Below are 12,497 nucleotides of genomic sequence, written 5' to 3' on the forward strand. Positions count from 1 at the left end.
GCTTTCCCCTTCATGCGATCCGACTGGCTGGATGCCGAGCGTTTCCATCTCCTTTGCTGCGCGGCTTCAAGCGATGCCGCCTTTTTCTTCAAAATTCCGGCCATTACCGACTCCATGACGATGTCCGCTGCAAAGGAAAGAAGAGAAATCAGTTAGCAATCAAAGCATATGCCCAAGTAAAATTCTTACCGAAGCTGCTCGGAAGAGGAGTTCGTATTGGACTCAGGCCGAAGATGTACATTACTCCTTCGTGAAGAAGCTTATTGATGTCAAGCCGCAGACCGGCTAGCATATTTGCAGCATGGAGGTAGTCCAGCCGGGTCTTGAATTTCTTCAGCTCAGGAGTGGGGGGTAGGTCGACCTACCACTTGGTCCGGAAATTGGCCTGATAAGGCATACGAATATAGAAAAAATACTCCTTCCAATGTTTATTGGAAGAAGGCAGTTTATTAAAGAAGACTAAGCCGGGCCGAGCTTGGAACATGAAGGTGCCCGGCTCGGACTGCTTGGGGTAATAGAAATAATAAAAGACCTCAGGTCGGAGGGGGATGTTGTGGATCTTGAACAAAACAACAACACCACAGAGAAGACGAAAGGTGTTGGGTACTAGACTGCCGAGCGGAACACCAAAGAAGTTACAAACATCTATAATGAAGGGATGTACAGGGAAACACAGACCGGTAGTAAACTGGTCGCGGAAGACACAGAAAGCTCCGCGCAGCGGCCTGTGTGGCCGAGCGGAGGGACCGGCTAAAAGAAGTTCAAAATCACTGGGGATTTCAAAATTATCTGTCAGAATATCAAAGTCACGATGATCGAATCGTGACTCCATGGTAGTGTACCATGGGCCGAGTGACTGGTCTTCAGGATAAGAAGAACTAGCCATGGTCCGATCGGAAAGAATCAAAAAGGCAAAGAAAGGCGGAAGAAAGAAGACAGTAAACGAAAAGAGGCCCCGAGGATTGGAATATGGGAAAGAAATGCAGAGAAAGCACAAAGACCAGAGAGAAGAGAGGAGAACCTTACGGGGAAGAGGGGGATCGAAGAAAGAACACCGGAGCCAGGAGAACACGATCGCCTAAACTCTGGAATGCGGGGAATAATCGGGGGCACGCGAGAGCAGAAGTGAGACGACGGAGGAGAAAGCGAAGTTCTTATAGGGCGGAGCTCGAGCGGCCTCCACCGTCGGATCCAGGTCACGGGATCCAAAGCACACATCCGGCCGTTCATTTCAAACCGCCTCGATCTCGTCGCTCGACCACGCCGCCGTCGTACGATGATGCCAGTACGCCACGTGGCATTCAGCCATTCGATGCATTTAATGAGGGCATGCTCAGCCTTAATGTCTGAGATTGGCGCGGATTACGAAGAGATTCGAGGAATGTTGCTGTTGACTAACCTTACGGCCATCCCCTCGGGAGGCCGAGCGGAGGATAATTGCATGAAGGAGCCGCCCGGCTAGACTCACAGTCGAGTCAATCGGACTAATCGCCTCCTTCGACTAGACTTGAAGGGGAGGCAAGTGATCCGGCGGTAAGAACAGGGGACCCCCGTTCTGGGGAGTCAACGCCACATGGAAGTCAAAGGGCCAGGTGGTTGATAGGAGAAGGATGAACCGACCGGACACCCGAGAAAAGGTTGGATCAATAGGCCGACCGGAGAAGGGTTGGTCGATCGCCCGGCCGGCCTACCGGTGTCCAACTGATGGCAAAAGGCACCCCGGCGGGAGTCGGGGTTCCGACGCTCGCTGAACAGGATCATATGGCCGAGCGGATGGCACGCTCGGTCGAAGACATAAGGTAGCATACTGTGAACAGTTCCCACAGAGCACATTACCGAGGATCTCCTAAGCATACCAGTGCATATGGATGGCCGGACGTGATGTGAGTGCCGGCCGGTCGGACGTGAGGTGAGAGCCGACCGTTCGGACGCCCCGGCATAGAGTAAGGAGAGAAGGACAAGGTGTTGGTGCAACCTTAGGTCAAGGTTGACCTGGTTGACCAGACTCGAGTTGACTTGACTCGAGTTGTGTTTTGATGTTTGACGAGTTATGTTTGACAATGTTTGACGTGAACAGAAAAGTTGTATCTTGATGTTTTACAAGGATACAAACTTGGGAGATTATGGGTGCAACCCGTGGTCAAGGTTGACCTGGTTGACCCGAGGTGAGTTGACCTGACTCGGAAAAGTCCAAGCAGGGAGTTTGGCACAGGAAAAGTCCAAGCAGGGAGCTTGGCATGGGAAAATTCCAAGCAGGGAGTTTGGCATGGTGAAAAGTCCAAGCAGGGAGCTTGGCACGGGAAAAGTCCAAGTATGGAGACATGACACGGAGAAGTCCAAGTATCGAAGCTTGGCACATGGGAAGTCGGAGAGGGCTCGGTAGCTCGTTCTCTGGACTGTGGTCAGAGAGGGCTCGGGAGCTCGTTCTCTAGACCGGATGGAAGTCGGAGAGGGCTCGGTAGCTCGTTCTCCGAACTGTGGTCAGAGAGGGCTCGGTAGCTCGTTCTCTGGACCGGATATGGGAAATCCTGATAAGTGAAGCCAGGTGAAAACCCTGGTGAGTGAAGCTAGGTGAAAGTCCTGGTGAGTGAAGCCAGGCAGTTGGAAAGTCCTGGTGAGTGAAGCCGGGCAGATTGGAAATCCTGGTGAGTGAAGCCAGGTGAAAACCCTAGTGAGTGAAGCTAGGTGAAAGTCCTGGTGAGTGAAGCCGGGCAAGGGAAAAATCCAGATAGATCAAGGGTGATCGGACATCTGGTGTTGGAAAAACCAAGTGGGTCAAAGGGATTGACTGGACACTTGTTGGGGAGTCTTAGCAGGTCAGGGGAGTGACCGGATGCTAAGCATGGAGTACCAACAGGTCAAGGTTGACCAGATGTTGGTTTGAAAGGTTTGGGACTTGGTTTGGGCAAAAACCAAGCTCTGGATCGATCAGTGGATCGATCCAGTGATACACTGGGTATCTGGATCGGTCTTACTGAGTGTTATCTGATCGGTCTGCAGACCGATCAGGAAACAACGATCAGAAGGCAAGAAGATCGGGAGAAAAGGAAGGGACATGCATGATGATCAGTCCCTGGACCGATCAGAGGAAGCTCTGATCGATCCCCAGGACCGATCAGGGTCTTCCTGGACCGATCAGGAGATGTTCTGATCGGTCCAGCGCTAGCCGTTGGCTCACAACGGCTAGTCTTCTGTCTTCTGTCTTCTGTTCTTTGCAGGTGCAGTGCAGGTTGAGTGTAGGATATAAAAGGAGTTCAAGGGTTTCTACAGTGGTGCTCTCTTCTTCTTCCTACTCTTGACTGTGATCGAGCTTTGCTGAGCTCCGAAGCTTCGTGTGAGCTTCTTTGACTGAGTTGCTTGTTGGCATTCGTCCGTGAAGTTGGTGCTTCATCCGGGACTTCAGTCGACGAAGAAGGCAAGCGAGTATTCGTACATTCATTGTGTATTTTGTTCTTGCTCTTCTTTGTATTTCCATATTGCTGTTGCAAGCTATTGTGGCGAGGTTTCTCCACCCACAAGGAGTATTTATTAGCCGATTCTCCGGGGACTCATCCACCGACAGATTGATAGGCTTCGTCCACCTTACGGACACGCCGAGGAGTAGGAGTTTATCTCCGAACCTCGTTACATCGCTGCGTATTGAGGTTTGATCTTCTTATCTTTGTTTCTTTGTTTTATTTTCCGCTGCGCTAACGTCAACTTGTAGAAAGAAACGAAGATTTGGGGTCGGCTATTCACACCCCCCTTCTCTAGCCGCGATCATCGATCCTAACAAGTGGTATCAGAGCGAGGTCGCTCTTCGCCGGATTAACACCCGAGGGAGCACAAGCTAGAGATGGATCAACTCGGAGAAGACATCACCATTCCACCTTTCTATGACCGCGACGACTTTGCGTATTGGAAGGTAAGAATGAGGTATTTTCTTATGACTAACCTTGAAAATTGGAGTTGTGTTCAATTAGGTTTCAAGCCTCCAATGGATAAGGAAGGAAAACCACTCGAGAAGAAGAAGTGGACAAGGGAACAAATCCACCATTCCACAATCAACGATGAGGTAATGAAAGTATTTGAATTCTCATTAACTAATGACATTCTATGTAAGATAGGTGGATACAACAATGCCAAGGAGTTGTGGAACAACTTGGCTAAGTTCCATGAGGGGAACTCCACTTCAAGCCATGAAGAGGAGTCAAGTGAGCCAAGGAGTTCACTTCATGGAAGAATGGATTTAGAAGTTGAGGGTCACTCAACATCTAAAGAAGAAGAGGAGGAGAGTTCTTCTTCAAGTTCGGAGCAAGAAGAAGAAGCTTCTACCTCCGGAAGGGATGAAGGAGAGAGCGTTCATCCATCCTCAACTCTAGGTAACTCAAGCCATTTAGTTTCTAGCAAATTACACATAATGTGCTTTGAGTGTAGGGAATTTGGACATTACAAGAGTAAATGTCCAAAGAGGGTTAGAAAGACTCCACCGGCGCCAAAGGTCAAGGAAGCCGGAGTCCCAACACGCAAGGGCAAGGAGCACGTGGTGTGCTTCCAATGCAAGCGAAGGGGACATTATCAAAGCCAATGTCCGAGGGGGAGGCAATCTCACAAGGACAAGAGACCGAGCACATCGATAGGGGGAGCTAAGGCAAACCCTAAGGTAATCTCTAAGGCACATTATTGCAATACTAGTAAGATGCATGCTAGTAGTTTGATTGCAATTGACAATAATGATAAGCATGATAATTATAGAAATCGATACACATGCTTAGGTGCCAAACATGTGAGCCTAGATAAGGATAACACTAGGAAAGCCAACCCTAGGATCAACTCATCTAAGGTTAAGGATAACGAAGGTAGAAATCCCAAATCAACTAGACATATGCCTAGGAGTACCTCAAAGAACAATGACAAATTAAAACTTGAGGTATTAGAAAAGGAGAATCAAGTCTTGAGGTCAAGACTTGACACTTTAGAAAAGACCCTTAAAAATTTAGAGAAGTCAACTCTAGGGTCTAAGGGTCAAAAACCCAAGTCCAAGGACATGAAAGGTTTGGGTCACAAACCTAAGTCCCAAGTGGTCAAGCCCACTTATCACAATGTTCCATTTGATTATGGAACAAAATCTAGGGCTAGGAAGACCATCACCAAGGTCTCAAGGGGAGTCACCCCTAGAGTTGATCTTGATGAGTCCCAAATGACCAAGGCTTCAAAGCCTAGGAGGGTCATTAGGAGGGTTGCTAGGGAAGTCATCCCTAGTGAATATTTAGTGAACCCAATGAGCTCAAATAGGTATTGGGTTCCTAAGAGCATGATTCCATCACGCTAGATGGATTAGAGTGTGCCAATATTAATTGAATAGGTAGTTAATCTATTCATGACAAAAGGTGGCACTTTAGGAATTTTCAAGGTGTAATCAAGCCTTGAAAATGAAATGAAAATTTATTCCTAAGGTGATTAGGATGTGCCAATCATATTTGAGGAGTGGTCTAGAGTCAATCTAATTGGAACATAGTGATCTAAAAATCTTTGGTATAAGATGCTAGGTCTATTGCACTTAGGAATATAGAACCTATGGCAAAATGATCAAAACTATCAAAAATGGCAATTAAGGCTAAAATTAGGTATCTTCTATACCTTTACATGTTATTTGCCATATATTGTTTGCCATATGCCATGTCATGACATCATATTTAATTTATTATCATTTGAAATGTCATGATAATGCTTAGGTTAGTTAGATGTCATGCTCTATTTAAGTTTTCGTACTTTATGCCATGACATCATGACATTGGCACATGTTTTTACTTATGATATCATTTTATGCCATGTCATCATTTCTTGCATTTATAATCAATGAAATTGATGTAAGGTTAAAAACATAATTTGATATGGAGATCAAATTGATGTTTAGAAAATGCATGAGACCTTAGCCTAAGATAACCTAAACCCATATCTCACATCAAAATTGACTTGGATGTGTTTGATACACCTTAGATGTGTGTGAGATATTAGGATGATGAGTTAGGAACAAGGTGCATAGTTCTTGTACCTAGATGAGCCTAATTCAAAAATGTGGATCATAGGGAAAGCTTATGTACAAGTCATGTACATTTAGCCCAACGATTGTGGTCCTAAATTAAATGGTTTAAAATCATTTCAAAATTGATTTGAAAAACCTTGATGAAGCTTTTCTAGTGATAGCATTCATCATTGAGCAAAGTGATACAAAGATGAGTTAACTTTGAGCTATTTCAAAGACTTTTGAACTTTGTATCAAGATTTGAAAATGGAACTTATTTTCATAGAAAACTATTTTTCCATGATAGTATATGTTATGAGGAGTGTATCCTCAAAATTTTACAATTTTTAGAATTTTCTGTGATTTTTTAGAGGTTTCTAAATTTCGGGAGAAGAAATCAGAAATCAGAAATCAGAGGTCGTGGACCGATCAGTAGGTTCCCTGATCGGTCCAGGTCTGTGTGGATCGGTCACTGGACCGATCCAGAGGGAGCCTGATCGGTCTAGTGGGTTGTCTGAAATTTCAGCTCCGGAGTTGGTATTTTGAAGGTTTGAAACTCTCCAAGACATTGTTGGTGCAATGGTCAAGGGGGAGTTGACCTTTAGGGGGAGTTTTACCTATTAGTCAGGGGGAGTTGACTTTTAGGGGGAATTTTTACTCCTAAAGACTTGAGTGATATGGGATTATCACTAAGTTAATTGTTGGACCTTAGTATCAAGGGGGAAATTAAGAGTTTCAATGAAAGGTATGAGACTTTCATTAGGAAGAAACTCTTGACCTTGATTCACTCTTTTTGATGTGTGTCAAAAAGGGGGAGAGTGTGGGTTTGAGGAGAATAGAGAATTTTCAAACCTAAGTTAGGTTATCGGGTTAACCTAACTTGATTATGGGTTTGATTATGGGTTTTGTCAAACATCAAAAAGGGGGAGATTGTTGGTGCAACCTTAGGTCAAGGTTGACCTGGTTGACCAGACTCGAGTTGACTTGACTCGAGTTGTGTTTTGATATTTGACGAGTTATGTTTGACAATGTTTGACGTGAACAGAAAAGTTGTATCTTGATGTTTTACAAGGATACAAACTTGGGAGATTGTGGGTGTAACCCATGGTCAAGGTTGACCTGGTTGACCCGAGGTGAGTTGACCTGACTCGGAAAAGTCTAAGCAGGGAGCTTGGCATGGGAAAAGTCCAAGCAGGGAGTTTGGCATGGTGAAAAGTCCAAGCAGGGAGCTTGGCACGGGAAAAGTCCAAGTATGGAGACTTGGCACGGAGAAGTCCAAGTATGGAAGCTTGGCACATGGGAAGTCAGAGAGGGCTCGGTAGCTCATTCTCCGGACTGTGGTCAGAGAGGACTCGGGAGCTCGTTCTCTGGACCGGATGGAAGTCGGAGAGGGCTCGGTAGCTCGTTCTCCGAACTGTGGTCAGAGAGGGCTCGGTAGCTCGTTCTCTGGATCGGATATGGGAAATCCTGGTAAGTGAAGCCAGGTGAAAACCCTAGTGAGTGAAGCTAGGTGAAAGTCCTGGTGAGTGAAGCCAGGCAGTTGGAAAGTCCTGGTGAGTGAAGCCGGGCAGATTGGAAATCCTGGTGAGTGAAGCCAGATGAAAACCCTAGTGAGTGAAGCTAGGTGAAAGTCCTGGTGAGTGAAGCCGGGCAAGGGAAAAATCCAGATAGATCAAGGGTGATCGGACATCTGGTGTTGGAAAGACCAAGTGGGTCAAAGGGATTGACTGGACACTTGTTGGGGAGTCTTAGCAGGTCAGGGGAGTGACCGGATGCTAAGCATGGAGTACCAACAGGTCAAGGTTGACCGGATGTTGGTTTGAAAGGTTTGGGACTTGATTTGGGCAAAAACCAAGCTCTGGATCGATCAGTGGATCGATCTAGTGATACACTGGGTATCTAGATCGGTCTGGTGACCGATCAGTAACCAAGCAGTAGCCTACTGAGTGTTATCTGATCGGTCTGTAGACCGATCAGGAAACAACGATCAGAAGGCAAGAAGATCGGGAGAAAAGGAAGGGACATGCATGATGATCGGTCCCTGGACCAATCAGAGGAAGCTCTGATCGGTCCCCAGGACCGATCAGGCTCTTCCTGGACCGATCAGGAGATGTTCTGATCGGTCCAGCGCTAGCCGTTGGCTCACAACGGCTAGTCTTCTGTCTTCTGTTCTTCGCAGGTGCAGTGCAGGTTGAGTGCAGGATATAAAAGGAGTTCAAGGGTTTCTACAGTGGTGCTCTCTTCTTCTTCCTACTCCTGACTGTGATCGAGCTTTGCTGAGCTCCGAAGCTTCGTGTGAGCTTCTTTGACTGAGTTGCTTGTTGGCATTCATCCGTGAAGTTGGTGCTTCATCCGGGACTTCAGTCGACGAAGAAGGCAAGCGAGTATTCGTACATTCATTGTGTATTTTGTTCTTGCTCTTCTTTGTATTTCCATATTGCTGTTGCAAGCTATTGTGGCGAGGTTTCTCCACCCACAAGGAGTATTTATTAGCCGGTTCTCCGGGGACTCATCCACCGACGGATTGATAGGCTTCGTCCACCTTACGGACACGCCGAGGAGTAGGAGTTTATCTCCGAACCTCGTTACATCGCTGCGTATTGGGGTTTGATCTTCTTGTCTTTGTTTCTTTGTTTTATTTTCCGCTGCACTAACGTCAACTTGTAGAAAGAAACGAAGATTTGGGGTCGGCTATTCACACCCCCCCTCTCTAGCCGCGATCATCGATCCTAACACAAGGAACATCTTCTGACAGCTGTCATGCTCTATGACTAGGCCATACTCCAAATCTGGCGACAAGGGGTTCTGCTGTCCCATCGAAGACATGCTTGGACTGTGGCAGTATGGTGTCAGGTAAGCCTTCTGACAAGCCCTTACCGAGGTATGGGCTGGGGACACGTATTCGCCTCGACATGTGTGCATGAGCTCCTTCCCAGCTCTATATAAGGGGCCTTACACTTCACCGGAGGTACGCATTCTATGATTCTTGGAGCCACTTCTTTGTTGTCGAGCTTTGCCTGACTTGAGCGTCGGAGGGTCGTCGCCGGGTACCCCTTCCCGGCCCGACTTCCTTGCAGGTTCACCGGAGGTTCATGCGACTGGTCGAAGATCGACGTCAGCCGGCGGAGAGCGCCACGTGCCCAGCGTCCGTTGATTCAGCGATTCGGACAGGATCACTGGTAGTTCTGTGAATATTATCTTCAAGAAAGCTTTTGATCAGCTGCAGATTGACTCAAGCGAACTTCAACAGATGGTGACTCCTTTATATGGATTCACCGTTAATGAGGTACAACCGCTCGGTCAAATAAAATTGGCCATATCTTTGGGAGAGGAGCCCCTAATGAGGACCAGAAGATCTTACTTCATGGTGGCAGATGCTCCATCTGCCTACAACGTAATATTGGGTCGACCGACCCTAAATGAGTTTAGGGCAGTCGTTTCTACTTTTTGTCAAAAAATTAAATTTCCCGTTGATGATCAGGTCGGGGAAGTTGATGTGCGTAGATTATATACTCTTTTATGCATGTTTTTACGCACATTTACATACTTTGAGCATGCTTGATCTATGCATTTTTATACTTCCAGCTTTCCTTTTAGCATATTTACTCTTTTGGTTCGGAGATCTGCTTTTTGTGCATTTTCTGTACACAGAAGTCGATTTGGTGAAGAATCTACATCTTTGGGCATGCATTGGAGGAAACGAAGGGAGAAAGCACCGGGCCGTGTACCTCACACGGCTGTGATGAGCTCGGGCGTGTGGGTTTGGCACCAAGAGGAAGATGACATGGCGTGTGAACCTCGCAGTGTCAAGATTGAAACCAACAGGCAGAGTCTTACATGGCGTGTGGATCTACCGTGTGAGACTTCGAGACAAGCGGTGTGGGTGTGCACCACTGCGTGTAGCATTCGAGGAGGCGGAAGGTGGAGTGAGGCTGGACATGGTCGTGTGAATCTCACACGGCCGCGGCCGTGTGGCGCTCGATTCCCTCCTCTATTTAAACCCTTCTTCATGAATTGAAAGGATCTTTCCCCTTTGGGAGAAAGCAAGATTTGGTAGTTTCCTCCCATTCTTGGGAGGATTTCTGGGCGATTCTAAGGGAGATCTCGGCGATTTCGACTCCGGAGCGTGGATTGGATCCGAAGACGAAGCTTCTTTGTAGATAAGTTTTCTCTTTCTCCCTTTTCTTGGTTTCTTGGATTGGGGGATTCAAGGAATGCTTGTAATCTCTATTTCTTCGGGTTTTCTTCCTCGATTCATGGAGTAGATCTTGTATTCTAGGATTAAGGGAGTATTTGTATGATGGATTGATGTAATCTCTTATGGATTTGCCATTTTCTTGTTCCAATGACATTATCTTGCTTGTATCAATTAGATCTTGAATGATTGATGGTGGTTTGCGCTTAATTCTCATTCTTGATTGATTGTTTGGATTTCTTATGGACTTGGTAAAGATAAACTCTCACTCGATCATCCGAGGGATCCACGTGACAGGTGCAAGCCCGTGTAAGGACGTTTGAGAGATAATCTTGAAGAGGAAATAGGAATATTCAAGAGAGTAGGATGGATTCTATGATTAGCTTCTTGTATCTTTATAGATTAATAAGTTGTGGGCTTCTATGTTGATATCCGAGGAAGGCATAGTAATATGTGCGCTTCTGTGTAAGGACAACGTAGGTTCACGTCTAATTAATCCTATTTAGATACATTTCTCAGTCCTTAGCCGGTTGTCTATTGTAAGAGGGAACCGGCAACTTTCTACATGTTTGGAAATTGAGGAATAAGAATTGGTGAACCATTTACATTCAAGAAATCTTACAAAGAAACTGAAACTCCTAGAATCTCCCTTTATCATAACCCAAAACACTAAACTCTTGTTTGTTGATCTCTAATATTAGATTTGTTTACCTTTACTTTGCTTTTGAAACGATTGGATAGTTGTTTAGCTAATTCGCATTGAGACATTTCTAGTGCTTATTCCAGTCCCTGTGGATACGATAATCTTTTATATTACTTGCGACATTTCCGTACACTTGCGGAGTGCAACAAGTTCTTGGCGCCGTTGCCGGGGACTGCGCTATAACATTAGGAATTATCAATTGAGTTAGACTAAACATAACATTTGTTTTCCTTTCATATTGCATAGTTGTAACTAATCATTAGATTTCTGTTTTTTTTTACTTTCTTGTATAACTTTCTCTTCTTGTTAATTCTTTTTGTACAAACTCAATTCTGCATTTTTTATTCTTCTATTTTCCTTTTTGTGTCGAATTGCTATCTGCTATCTTGTTCTTGTGTATGCGAAGATCTAACTTTGCAGGGGAATTCTTTCCTTTTGACCCTGAGATTGATAGAACTTTCCATAAAAGAAGAATTCTGCAAAGGCAAATTGAAGAACAGGAACATTTGAATATGGCAAATAGACCACTTAAGGATTATGCAGCACCCTATGCGAGAGGTTTTCGATCTAGTATTTCAAGACCTTCAGTGGAAGCTAATAACTTTGAGATCAAACCCGCAATCATATCTATGGTGCAGCAGAACCAATTTGGTGGAGGACCTCATGAGGACCCTAATCAACACTTAGAGGTCTTTTATGAAATATGTGGTACCATGAAAATGAATGGAGTTCCTTCAGATGCAGTTAGATTATTATTATTTGGGTTTTCTCTAAGAGATAGGACAAAGCAATGGCTGAATTCTTTGGCCCCTAATAGCATCACCACTTGGGAGCAGTGTGAGCAACAGTTTCTTGATAAGTTCTATCCACCAAGCAAAACAGCTCATATGAGGAATTTAATTGCAAGCTTCAAGCAAATTGACTCAGAATCTCTTTTTGAAGCATGGGATAGATATAATAGTATGCTAAGACAATGCCCACATCATGGGTTGGAAAGATGGTTAGTGTTGCACACTTTTTACAATGGTATCAATTATCATACCAAAGTGTCTCTTGATTCAGCTGCTGGAGGGGCACTTATGAATAAAAGCTTAGATGAAGCCGAAGAAATCATTGAAAGTGTAGCACAAAATCATCATCAATGGGCAAATGAAAGAAGTGGTGGCTATTCCTCTGTAAACCCAACAATTAAAGCATCAGGGAAGTTTGATGTGGATGCGGTCACTTTTTTGTCTGCAAAATTGGACGCTCTTACAAAGAAATTTGAGAATATGGGGACTAGTGCTAATATGGTCAATGCTATGAGTACATCTTGTGAAGTATGTGGGAGTTCAGAGCATTCAAATGACTCATGTCCATTGGGAGCTATCACTGCACAAATCAATCAACTTGAACAATGTGATGCAATCATGAGTTACAATCAAAGGCAGAACAACTCATACTCAAATACTTATAACCCTGGATGGAAGAGTCATCCAAATTTTTCTTACAGAAATAATCAAGATCAAGGACCATCTATGGGGGCAAGACCAAATTTTCAAGCTGGGCAACAAAATTTTCAACATCTATCTTCTCAAGGCTTACCAAAGTCAAAT

General features: G+C 45.1%; 1 non-coding gene across 1 annotated transcript; it reads right to left on the reverse strand.

Annotated features, from left to right (window-relative positions):
- Nucleotides 1-11,787: 11,787 nt before the first annotated feature.
- LOC121978946 lies at nt 11,788-11,893 on the reverse strand. The gene has a single exon (XR_006111262.1). It is a non-coding gene; the product is annotated as a small nucleolar RNA R71 (small nucleolar RNA).
- Between the last annotated feature and the right edge of the window lie 604 nt (nt 11,894-12,497).

Source organism: Zingiber officinale, chromosome 4B (genome assembly GCF_018446385.1).
Source record: "Zingiber officinale cultivar Zhangliang chromosome 4B, Zo_v1.1, whole genome shotgun sequence".
NCBI classification, from domain to species: Eukaryota; Viridiplantae; Streptophyta; class Magnoliopsida; order Zingiberales; family Zingiberaceae; genus Zingiber; species Zingiber officinale.